Genomic DNA, 11,375 nt, shown 5'->3' with positions numbered 1-11,375 from the left:
TGGAATTTAAGAAACAGAACAGATGAACATATGGGAGGGGGAAAAAAGAGAGAGATAGGGAAACAAACCATAAAAGACTCTTTAGGATAGAGAACAAACTGGGGGTTGATGGAGGGGGGTGGTGGGGGAGGGGCTAGATGGCTGATGCATATTAAGGAGGGCTTTTGTGATGAGCACTGAGTATTGTATATAAGTGATGAACCACTCAATTCTACTCTTGAAACCAATATGTTAACTAACTAGAATTTAAATAAAAATTTGAAACAAACAAACAAACAAAAAGAATACTGTATCTCAGTGGGAGGAAAATGACCATGTTCACTTTTTATAATAGCTAAGATAAATTGAATGTTACATGTATTAATTAATCTTCACATTGAATCTTACGTTTTTCAGAGTTTCTGCAATAAACATATTACTTTCATCACCAGAAAATTTTCTTTGTAAATATATATTTACAAAATAGATGCTATTAAGATCAAAGTCTTCAGGTTGGTGATGATTCTAGGAATTACTTACTGCAAGTGAGATTTTGTCTAAAGGATTAAGGATGTTTTACAGGGGGGTCTTGGAGTGAGTGAGACATGATGACTATCTTTACATATTAGAAACACAGTCAGTTGGAAAAGGAGTTGGACTCTGTCTCCATGGCTTTAAAAAGTGAACTAGAACCAGTGAGTGAAAATCCCAGGAAGGCAAGATTGGGCTCAGTATATGAATGCCTTTTCAGCTGATTCTTTTTTTTTCTTCTTCTTCTTTTAAAGATCCATTCATCCATTTTAGAGAGAGAGAGAGAGAGAGAGCACATGAAGGGGGGCTGAGGAGGGGCAGAGAGAGTGGGAGAGAAGCAGACTCCCGGCACTCTCTATCACTCTCCATCCCAGGAGCCTGAGATCATGACCTGAGAGGAAATCCAAGAGTCCTTTGCTTAACTGACTGAGCCACCCAGGCGCCCCAGGAACCAGAGAATTCTATTCAAAATTGGAATTCATCTAAATCAGTGAATATTGGGGCGCCTGTGGGTGGCTCAGTCGGTTAAGCGACTGCCTTCAGCTCAGGTCATGAATCTGGAGTCCCGGGATCGAGTCCCACATCGGGCTCCCTGCTCGGCGGGGGGTCTGCTTCTCCCTCTGATCCTCTTCCCTCTCGTGCTCTCTCTCTCATTCTCTCTCTCTCAAATAAATAAATAAAATCTTAAAAAAAAAAAAACCTAAAAAAAAAAATCAGTGAATATTTATGAATTTATGCACCCAGAAGTTTGGAAGAGTAGGAGTCTAAGGCCATTTTCAACTCTGAAATTCTGTCTTTATTTATATTAGTGCAGATTAATCAGAGCGAAGAGCTAAGGTTTACCTTTCTGTTTTTGTTGTTTCTTGGTTTTGTTTAAGATGAAATTTTACATCAGCCTTGGAAAACACAAGGTAGTGTGTGGGTGAGGGAAGAATAATTGTGAAACTTATCCACGGCTTCAATGCAATTTTAATATCGTTATCAGGAAACAGAAAGGCATAAAAAGCAAAAGGAAAGAGGCCTATTTATATAGCAATGAGAAAGCAGAACCCAAAACTGATTTAAATATTATTTATTCCCTCTTTGAGTTGGTCCGCACTCCCACCCCCACCCGGCCCTTCTTCCTTCAACTTTCCCCACTTTCCCTATTCTGGTCTTGTACACTATTGACTTTCTCCTGCCATCAGCCCTTGTCACCCATGAGCCACAGGCTTCCTCAGGCTCTGAATTGCTGTATTTTGTAAAGCAGACGGTAAGCTTGTTGAGCAAACAGATCTAGCCTAGAATCTGCTTCACATTCAACCGTTTGCTGTAGGATAGCAGCCTCCCACTTGTCGCCGGCTCTCACACAATAGGAGTCCTCGAAGCCCTCTGTCCCCAGGTCAGGCGGCTGCGAATCCTGGCAAAGCCGAGGAGCCCGTGCAGGGCACCTTCAGCGCGTGGGCGGGGCGGACGCAGGTCTCCAGCCAGAGGGCGCCACACCCACCCCGCGCAGACGCCCCGAGGGCGGTCCAGGGGCTCCCGACCTTTCCCGACCGGAGTCGGGGGCTCAGTCTGCGTGTAAGAAAAGTCTCTCTTCCACTACTCCCCAACCACAGTTTGCTTCTCCGCCAGTTTCTTCTGGGCCGTCGCTGCCCAGTCATCCCTAGCTTCACAATCCCTGCCCACTCCGGCCCCCCAGGAGGCCCCCCACCCGGCGGTAACTCCGGGGAGCCCCTCCCCGCTGGGGCCGGGACTCCTGAGGACTGGCATCTGCGCTAGGGGGCCAGATGGGCTTCTCCGCTTCCTGGGCACTCCGAGGGGAAGGCGGGGTGTGGCGGGGGGAGGCTGAGGGCAGGGTGGGAGCCCGGAGAGCGGAGCGGGTGCGGGCTCGGGAAGGGCGCCGGGTCAGCGGGGGAGGGGAGGAGAGGAGGCCACACAGGGGCTTTCGGTTTCCTGGGGTCTGATTGGAGGTTGGCCCGATGAGTCGGAGCTGGGGGCGCGCCCATCTCCGCTGGCTCCGGCGAGAGCCGCCGGCTCGGCCCCTCCCCGGAGCCGCTTTGTCCCGGCTGACGGCGGCCGAGGTTGCGGGGAGGAGCGGGCGGGAGGCCGAGAGCCGGGGACGCACGGACCTCGAGACCGGGAGGCGGGGCGCGCCGCGCACGGCCCCACGCCCAGGCCCGCGGGCCCCGCGCCCGCCCCCACGCGCTCGCACCGGCGGGCAGGTGAGCAGACAGCGCCGCGCCCGCACTCTCCGGCCCCGCGGACGCCCGAGCCGCCGCCTCAGCCTCTGCCGGCGCATCGCGGACGCCCAGCAGGTCGGTTATGTAACCGCGCTGGCCCGCTCGCCCCTGCGCCCTGTCCTGTCGGGGCTGCGCGCTGCGCCCCGGCCGTGCCGGAGGACGCGGCAGGGGGCGGGCGAGCGCGGCGGGGCTCTGGGGCCGGGCAGGGGGAGGCAGCGGCGGAGGGGCGGAGGGTGGTCTGCTCCAGCTGTCAGCCCCCGCGGCCGCCTCGGGGGTGGGGATGGGGGGCAGAGGTCTGCCTTGACCCCCCTCTAGAGGGCGCGGGTCTCAGAGAGCCCCTGCCCCATTCCTAGTGGCCCAAGAGTTCGCCTTTCCAGTAGCAGCAGGTGCATAAGTAGAACAGCGAGGATGACGCCTGTGGCCCCCGGGACTGAGGTTTGGAGAGAGGGAAAGGGCGGGTGGACTACACTCTGAGAAAAAAGGAAGAAAACGGAGAAACTCCTTTCCCGGTGCTTACAAAGAAGTGCCGGGGACGAGGAAGGTACTTTGAGGCGCAGCGGGCTGGGAATTGTCCTGCCTGGGATTAGCGGGCATGGGTCATCTAAAAATAACTTCAAGTTTGAAAAGTGAAATAGAAGGGGTGTGCCGAGTTTGTCTGCCTGTGGGATGCTTCGCTCTAGAAGTCACCAGAGGGAACAGGCAAATCCCGGCCGCCTGGCCTCACTGGTTTCCAGGGTGTCTCGGTTTGACTTTTAGTTAATGATTTATTCTCCAAGGCACTGTCTTTTTCTTATCCCAGAATGAATTATAGCGGAGTGCATGTTTTCAAGTGTTCAATGGACATCTAATTTAGAGTTCGCTGCCCGAGCTTTTTTTTTTTTTTTTTTAGTAAAAACAAAAGTTTCTGGGCTCCCTTTAACATACAGTCCCACAAATGAAGGTGAAAAAAATGCTACAACGTTCCAGTCCATACTTCTTCCTTACTTCAGCTAGAATCCCACTTAACCTGGCACACAGAGGGTAGGCTTTAGAAAAAGTAGGACATTTTAAAAAATGCCACTCAACTTTATCACATATTACATCAACATCAAAACACAGGGCAAATATATCACAAGTACAGGGCAACACTTGCTAACTGGCCCCCTCCATTCTGGGGAAACAGTGAAGTCAGAAAATCTCAGAAGCTGGAAAGGATCAAGAAGCAGGTCAGCACTGTGGAACAAGGCAGGGGAGTGAGCATTTGGCTGCTTTTCAGTCTAGCCATTGATTTTCTTTAGCCTTAGTGCTATTATCTTAAGTACAATCAGTCATTGCATTGAATTAGTCTACAATGTGAGTTGCACTTTGCTTTCAAATCCACTGCAAATCAAATCAGCATTTATTGAGCACCTACTACCCGAGTCCAGTCCACAGAATTTTGTGAGGGGAAAAGTGTCCTCAAATAAAGCTGCAGGATTGCAGGAGCTTTCAGAATGTCTGGTGTGTGCAGGCCCTGCAGAACCCAACTAAATCTGGGAGGATGTGGTGCTCTCTCTCCATTGATGAACATTTAAGAAGCCTAAGTGGGAACTTGAGAGATTTGCCATTTGCAAGTTCGTATCACACTCTTTTGAAAAGTACTTACATAATCGTTTGCAGTTAGTTATATATATTACAGAAATGAGCTTTAATTGAGATCAGCTTTGATAGTCACTGAGGTCTCATTTTTTTTTTTTATTCCTTTTACTTTGGGTACCATCCACTTGGTTTATTCAACAATTCTTTGTCACGCATGTACTGTGTGTTATGTAGGGCCTGTGACAGTGGATAAAAGAAGGAGGCCCATGCCTTTCAGGAATCAATCTAGCAGAAAAGAAGGATAAGAAAATGAGTGATAGTGATCAGTGTGGTGAATGGTTAGTGGAGATAGGAACAAGTTCATTGGAAGCCCAGAGAAGAAGGGTGGAGGGAATCTGAAAGAGCTTGCAGAAAAGTTCATGTTTGGGCTACATTCCAGTAGACAATTGCAATTTTCTAGAGAAGGGGCTAGGTAGGTGTTCCACATGGGAGTAAAGTTTGTGTTGAAAGAACATCTGGGTGCTCTGAAGTGAGGGGGTGGCAGGAGAGTTGTGGGGGGATGTTTCAATGAGCCTGGGATATGAATATACTCTGCTGAAGAGGAGAAATTATACAGCCTTTATGAGAGAAATGATTTGATCTAATTTGCATTTTTTTTTAAAGATTTTATTTATTTATTTGAGAGAGAGAATGAGACAGAGAGCATGAGAGAGGGGAGGGCCAGAGGGAGAAGCAGACTCCCTGCCGAGCAGGGAGCCCGATGCGGGACTTGATCCCGGGACTCCAGGATCATGACCTGAGCCGAAGGCAGTCACCCAACCAACTGAGCCACCCAGGCGCCCCTAATTTGCATTTTGCACAAGTGACTTTGGAGGTGATAAGTAGGTGGTGTTGCAAAAGGGGAAGGAGCTGAGATTTTAGACCACTGGAGTGATCCAAGCAAAAATAAATAAATAGATAAAATTAGTTGTGCCTGAACCAGGTAGAATAGAGAAAGAGAAGAGAGATCCTCAGAGAGCCATTTCGGAGGGAAAATCAGAGGCACTAGGTCACCAAGTGGGTAAGTGTGTGTAAGGAGTTGATGTCTAGATGGATGGTCAGATTTTTAACTGAGTTAGGAATTAAGTGAGAAAGATTAGGTTTGAGAAAGATGGGGAATTTTAACTGAAATCGTTTCCTCTAAGATCAGGAACAAAACAAGGATGCTCACTCTTGCCACATAGTTCTGGAAGTCTTAAATACAGAGCAATTAGGCTAGAAAAGTAAATAAATTGAAAGGCACCAAATAAGCAAGGAAGAAGTAAAACTCTCTATTTGCGGGGTGCCTGGGTGGCTCAGTTGGTTAGGCGGCTGCCTTCGGCTCAGGTCATGATCCTGGAGTCCCTGGATCGAGTCCCACGTTGGGCTCCCTGCTCGGCGGGGAGTCTGCTTCTCCCTCTGACCCTCCCCCCTCTCATGCTCTCTCTCTATCTCATTCTCTCTTAAATAAATAAATAAAATCTTTAAAAAACAAACAAACAAAAAAAACCTCTCTATTTGCAGATGACATATATATATATATAAAACTCTAAAGACTTCACTAAAAAACTGTTAGAACTAATAAACAAATTCAGTAAAGTTGCAGAATATAAAATCAATATACAAAAATAAGTTGCATTTCTTTTTTTTTTTATTTTTTTTTAAAGATTTTATTTATTTATTTGAAGAGAGAGACACAGCGAGAGAGGGAACACAAGCAGGGGGAGTGGCAGAGAGAGACGCAGGCTTCCCGCCAAGCAGGGAGCCCAATGTGGGGCTCGATCCCAGGACCCTGGGATCACGACCTCAGCCAAAGGCAGACACTTAACGACTGAGCCACCCAGGCACCCCTAAGTTGCATTTCTATACACTAATAATGAACTATCAGAAAGGGAAAGTAAAGAAACAATCCCATTTATAATTAAATCAACAAGAATAAAATACTAGGAATAAATTTGTCCAAGGAGGTGAAAGACTTGTACACTGAAAACTATGACATTGATGAAAGAAATTGAAGAAGGCACAAATAAATGGAGAGATACTCCATGCTCATGGGTTGGAAGAATTACTATTGTTAGAATGTCCATACCACTCAAAGCAATCTACAGATTCGGTGCAATCCCTATCAAAATACCAATGGCTTTTTCACAGAAATAGAACAAACAATCCTAAAATTTGTATGGAACCACAAAGACCCCAAATAGTCAAAACAATCTCAAGAAAGAAGAACAAGCAGGAGGCATCACACTTTCTGATTTTAAACTATGTTACAAAATTATGGTAACCAAAACAACATGGCATAAAAACAAATACATAAATCAGTGGAACAGAATAGAGATCTCCAAAATAAACCCACAAATATATGGTTAATTATTTTATGACAAGGGAGCCAAGAATATACAATGAGGAAAGGATAGTTTCTTCAATAATGGTGTTAGGAAAACTGGACAGCCATATGCAAAAGAATAAAACTGGACCACTGTCTTATACCATACACAAAAATTAATTCAAAATGGATGAAAGTCTTGAATGTAAGATTTGAAGCCATGAAATTTCTATAAGAGAACATGGGGGGTAATGCCCTTTACGTTGGTCTTGGCAATGATTTCTTGGATTTGTCAACAAAAGCAGTGAAAACAAAAGCAAAAATAAATGGGACTACATCAAACTTCTTCAAAACAAAGAAAACCATTAACAAAATGAAAAGGCAACCCATGGAGTAGGATAAACTATTTGTAAATCATTTATCTGAAAAGGGTTACTATCCAAAGTATATAAAGAACACATATAACTCAATAGCAAAAAAAAAACCCTAAACAATCCAATTAAAAAATGGACAGAGGATCTGAATACACACATTTTTTTTTTCAAAGAACACAGGCACATGGCCAATAAGTACGTAGAGAAGTGCTCAACATGACTAACCATCAGGGAAGTGGAAATCAAAACCACAATGAGGTATCACCTGACACCTATTAGAATGACTATTACCAAAACAAAACAAAAAACAAAACAAAAAAACAAAAGGTAAGTGTTAGCAGGTGTGTGGGAAAAAGGGAATCCCTGTGCACTGTTGGTGGGAATATAAATTGGTGTGGCCATTATGGAGAACAGCATGGAAGTTCCTAAATGAATTAAAAGTAGAACTATTACATGATCCAGCAACCCCACTTTTGGAAATTTATCAGGAGGAAACAAAATCACTATCTTGAGAAAATATCTGCACCGCGTGTTCACTGCAGCATTATTTACAATAGCCAAGAGATGGAAGCAACCCCAGTGTCCACAGATGAATGAATGGATATATATAGAATAGAATAGAATAGAATAGAATAGAATAGAATAGAATAGAATAGAATAGAATAGAATAGAATAGAAAATATTAATCAGCCATAAGAAGAAGAAAATCCTGTCATTTGCAACAACATGGATGGACCTTGAGGGCATTTTACTAAATGAATAAGTCAGACAGAGAAAGATAAGTACTGCATGATCTCATTTATATGTGGAATTTAAAGAAACCAAGCTCATAGATACAGGGAAGAGATTTGTGGTTGCCAGAGAGTGGGGGATGGGAGGTGGACAAAATGGGAGAAGGGGGTCAAAAGGTACAAACTTCCAGTTATAAATAAGCCCTGGGGATGTAATATATAGCATGGTGATTATAGTTAATAATCCTGTACTGTATATTTGAAAGTTGCCTAGAGAGTAGATCTTAAAAGTTGTCATCATAAGGAAAAAAAAGTGTAACTACGTGAGGTGCTGGATGTTTACTGAACTTACTGTGGCAGTCACTTTGCAATATATACAAACACCAAATCATTATGATATACACCTAAAATAAATATAATATTATATATTATATATCAATAAAACTGAGGGAAAGGGGAAGTTAATGAGAAAGTAGGTTTGAGAAAGATGGGGAATTTTGACTTTCAACATCAAATGAAAATGCTCCGTAGGCAATTTTATTTGCAAAGGTAATTTCTTTATTTCTGGTGCTAACCTTCTACTCATCTCACCTTCATTCCTGAGACTGTTAGGCCTGCCTTTAGAGAAGATGGAGATGAATTTGATAGCAGAAAGTTGTTTCTACCTACTTCCCCAAAGGTGAAAGTATGAGCTGTCAATTATCTGAACTAGACTAGTAGTAACAGTAAAAATAATTTTAATGATAATAATAATATAACATTCATTCATTGTTTATGCTGAGCACAAAGAAGTTAGAGCTCCATGAATTATCACATTTGACCCACACAATAACCGAATGAGGCAGACGCTATTGTTATTTTCATAATTGATAAGAGACCCAAGGCAAAGAGAGAGTACCTTATCTAGGCCACACAATAAGAGGCCTGACCAGCACTCTGAATCACCAGTGTGAATTAATACCATTGGAATAAGTCCTATGAGTCTGGAATGTGTTTTTTACCCTATGTTTGAATATTTGTGGCTAATGCTGTAAAAGAGAACAGCCCTGAGTCAGGAGGCCTGGCTCGCGTCTGGGCTCTACACCTGATTTGTTGTGTGACCTCTGCCAAATTACAGCCCTTCTTAGGCGTTAGTTGTTTTAAATCTGTACATTAATGGGAGAAGAGCTTGACTAGATGATCTCTAGAGTCTTGACATTTTGAAGTCCTGCCACCATGTCTCAAATTGTACATTAGAGCCACTGATTTAGGTTAAAATCATGCCTGCCTGGTAACTTTTAGTTTATTCTTATTTTAATTTTTTTTGAGAGAGAGAGAGAGGGAGAGAGTACGAGGGGGGAAGACGTGGATGGAGAGGGAATCTTAAGCACATTCCACACTCAGCGTAGACCCCGTCAAGGGGCTCAATCTCACCACCCTGAGATCACGACCTGAGCTGAAATCCAGAGTCAGATGCCCAACTGACTAAGCCACCCAGGTGCCTGCTCACTTTTAGAACAGGAATATGACTACTACTCCTGTTACCACTACCTCTTCTTTTTCTTCTCCTCCTTCTTAACAGTATAGTGATTCAGTGGTTCTATACATGACATGGTTCTATACAGTGCTCATGGATAAGTGTACTCTTAATCCCCTTTATCTATTTCACCCATCCCCCCACCCCCCACCCCTCTGGCAACCATGTTTGTTCTCTATATTTAAGAGTCTGATTTTTGTCTTTTTGTTTGTTTTGTTTCTTCTTAAATTCCACACAGGAGTGAAATCATATGGTATTTCTCTTTCTCTGACTGACATATTTCACTTAGCATAATACCCTTTAGATGCATCCACGTTGTTGCAAATGGCACGATCTCATTTTTTTTTTTTTTTTATGGCGGAGTAATACTCCATTGTATATATATACCACCTCTTCTTTATCATTTCATCTATGGATGGACACTTGGGCTGCTTCCCTATCTTGGCTATTGTCAATAATGCTGCAGTAAACATAGGGGTGCATATATCTTTTTGAATTAGTGTTTTTGTTTTCTTTGGGTAAATACCCAGTAGTGGAATTCCTGAATCATATGATTCTATTTTTAATGTTTTGAGGAACCTCCATACCAATTTCCACCAACAGTGCCGGGCATGGAGCCTGCTTGAGGCTCTCTCCCTTTCTCTTTGCCCCAACCCCGCTTGCACCCCCCCCAAATAAATAAATCAATCTTACAAAATTTAAAAAATGAAGAAGACTAACTCAAATGATGGCCTGTCCTTAACTGTGTGATGTGAACTAGTCTATAGTGCAGGTACTAACTAACACAGGGGTGTCTGATGTTGGGGGAGCCCAGTTCAGTGAGGGGAAACCTGAATGAGCACCTATGTGGAAGACCGTTCCATAGTCACTGATCAGTTTCTTTATCTTAGATGGGTCACTCAACTTCTATGGGACTTAGTTTCCTCATCTCTGAATAATTAGGGTGATTCATGTACATGTTGCATGGCTGCAGTAAGGAGTGACAAAGATAACAAAGTAGGCACTGCCTACCCGAGTGCCTCGTTGGAGGGGCTCAGCCAATGGGAGTCCTAACCCCTTATTCCCAGCAGAACAGACAAAAGGAGGTAGAGCGTTTCTTAAGAAAGCCTTCTTCTACTTCATAGTTTGGCTCAGGGCCACCCCTTAACGAGCATCATTTCTCTTAGAAAGTAGTAGATATTGAGAATATAAAAACACATGGCATGTTAAAAACCTTCCAAGATGTGAATCTCAAAGTATCCATTAGTAGATACAAAGAAGGACTTGACCAGACCGGGCCAGGAGGAGGCTGACCAGGCTGTAGAAGTGGGTCCTGCTGGTGAAGGGGGGGTGGAGAACAAGAGTTACAGACAAGAGGTAACTGCCGGAGGGGTGTTTTAGTATAAACAGAGAAGGCTGAAAGTCATGGTGAAATCATACAAGGGAATGCTATGCAGATACTGAAAACAGTGTTCACAAAGATTGTTGACTTTACATGAAAAGTAAATTCTTCCATGTAAAGAAGCTTCAACGTTCCATAACACAAAGTTTTAGGCTCTCCTTTTGTCATATCATAAATAGGCCAAGATTACCATTAAAGAAATAGTATGCCTAGGGTTGGCAATCCTGGATCCCATTATTATGGGATTATTACTATGGTATCAAATAAATGTCGACAGAGTTTTCTTATTAACTTCCTACTCTGTGTTTGTGTGCATGTTGCCTTTGCCTTTAACATGTTCCCTGTCCTTGTGTTGTCAGCCGCCAGGTGTCACATGTTGTAAGTTAATTAATCGAGTTGAAGCTTTTTTTAAGAAGCAGCCTTGAACTCAACCAAAGCTGTTTTTCAAGTCTCTTAAAGTGTACCATCATGAATGGTACTTTCTGGAAGCTAGAGAAAAGTTTCCAAAAATAGCTCAAACTTCCTGAAGTTCAGAATGCCCACAGAAAAGACTTTCTATTATTAGTATGGAAAAGGGACTTATTTTCATATCTGATTTCCCCCTACACAACTCACTTTGACACGGGGATGAAACTTGGGTTTCCTACGCTTTGGAATGTGTGCATAAGAAGATAGCGTCACAGTTAACAGTTGCTGTTGGAACAAAGAATTGTATGATTTGAGAGCTATATCCTAGTTTT

General features: G+C 43.7%; 1 protein-coding gene across 4 annotated transcripts in view; it reads left to right on the top strand.

Moving 5' to 3' along the window:
* Positions 1–2,563: 2,563 nt before the first annotated feature.
* Positions 2,564–11,375, top strand: part of RCAN2 (regulator of calcineurin 2) — a 267,426-nt gene continuing 258,614 nt past the window's right edge. The window contains exon 1 of one of the 4 annotated variants that reach the window (XM_034991419.1): positions 2,564–2,807. The gene's annotated coding sequence lies outside the window, so the exon portion shown is untranslated. Of the gene's footprint in view, positions 2,808–3,068; positions 3,274–11,375 lie in introns of those variants that run through there. The other 3 variants (XM_034991418.1, XM_034991416.1, XM_034991417.1) reach the window with 3 other exon arrangements.

Source organism: Mirounga leonina, unplaced genomic scaffold, assembly GCF_011800145.1.
Source record: "Mirounga leonina isolate KUSES-001 unplaced genomic scaffold, KU_Mleo_1.0 Mir_53, whole genome shotgun sequence".
Taxonomy (NCBI): domain Eukaryota; kingdom Metazoa; phylum Chordata; class Mammalia; order Carnivora; family Phocidae; genus Mirounga; species Mirounga leonina.
This window is presented reverse-complemented; position numbering and strand designations above follow the sequence as displayed.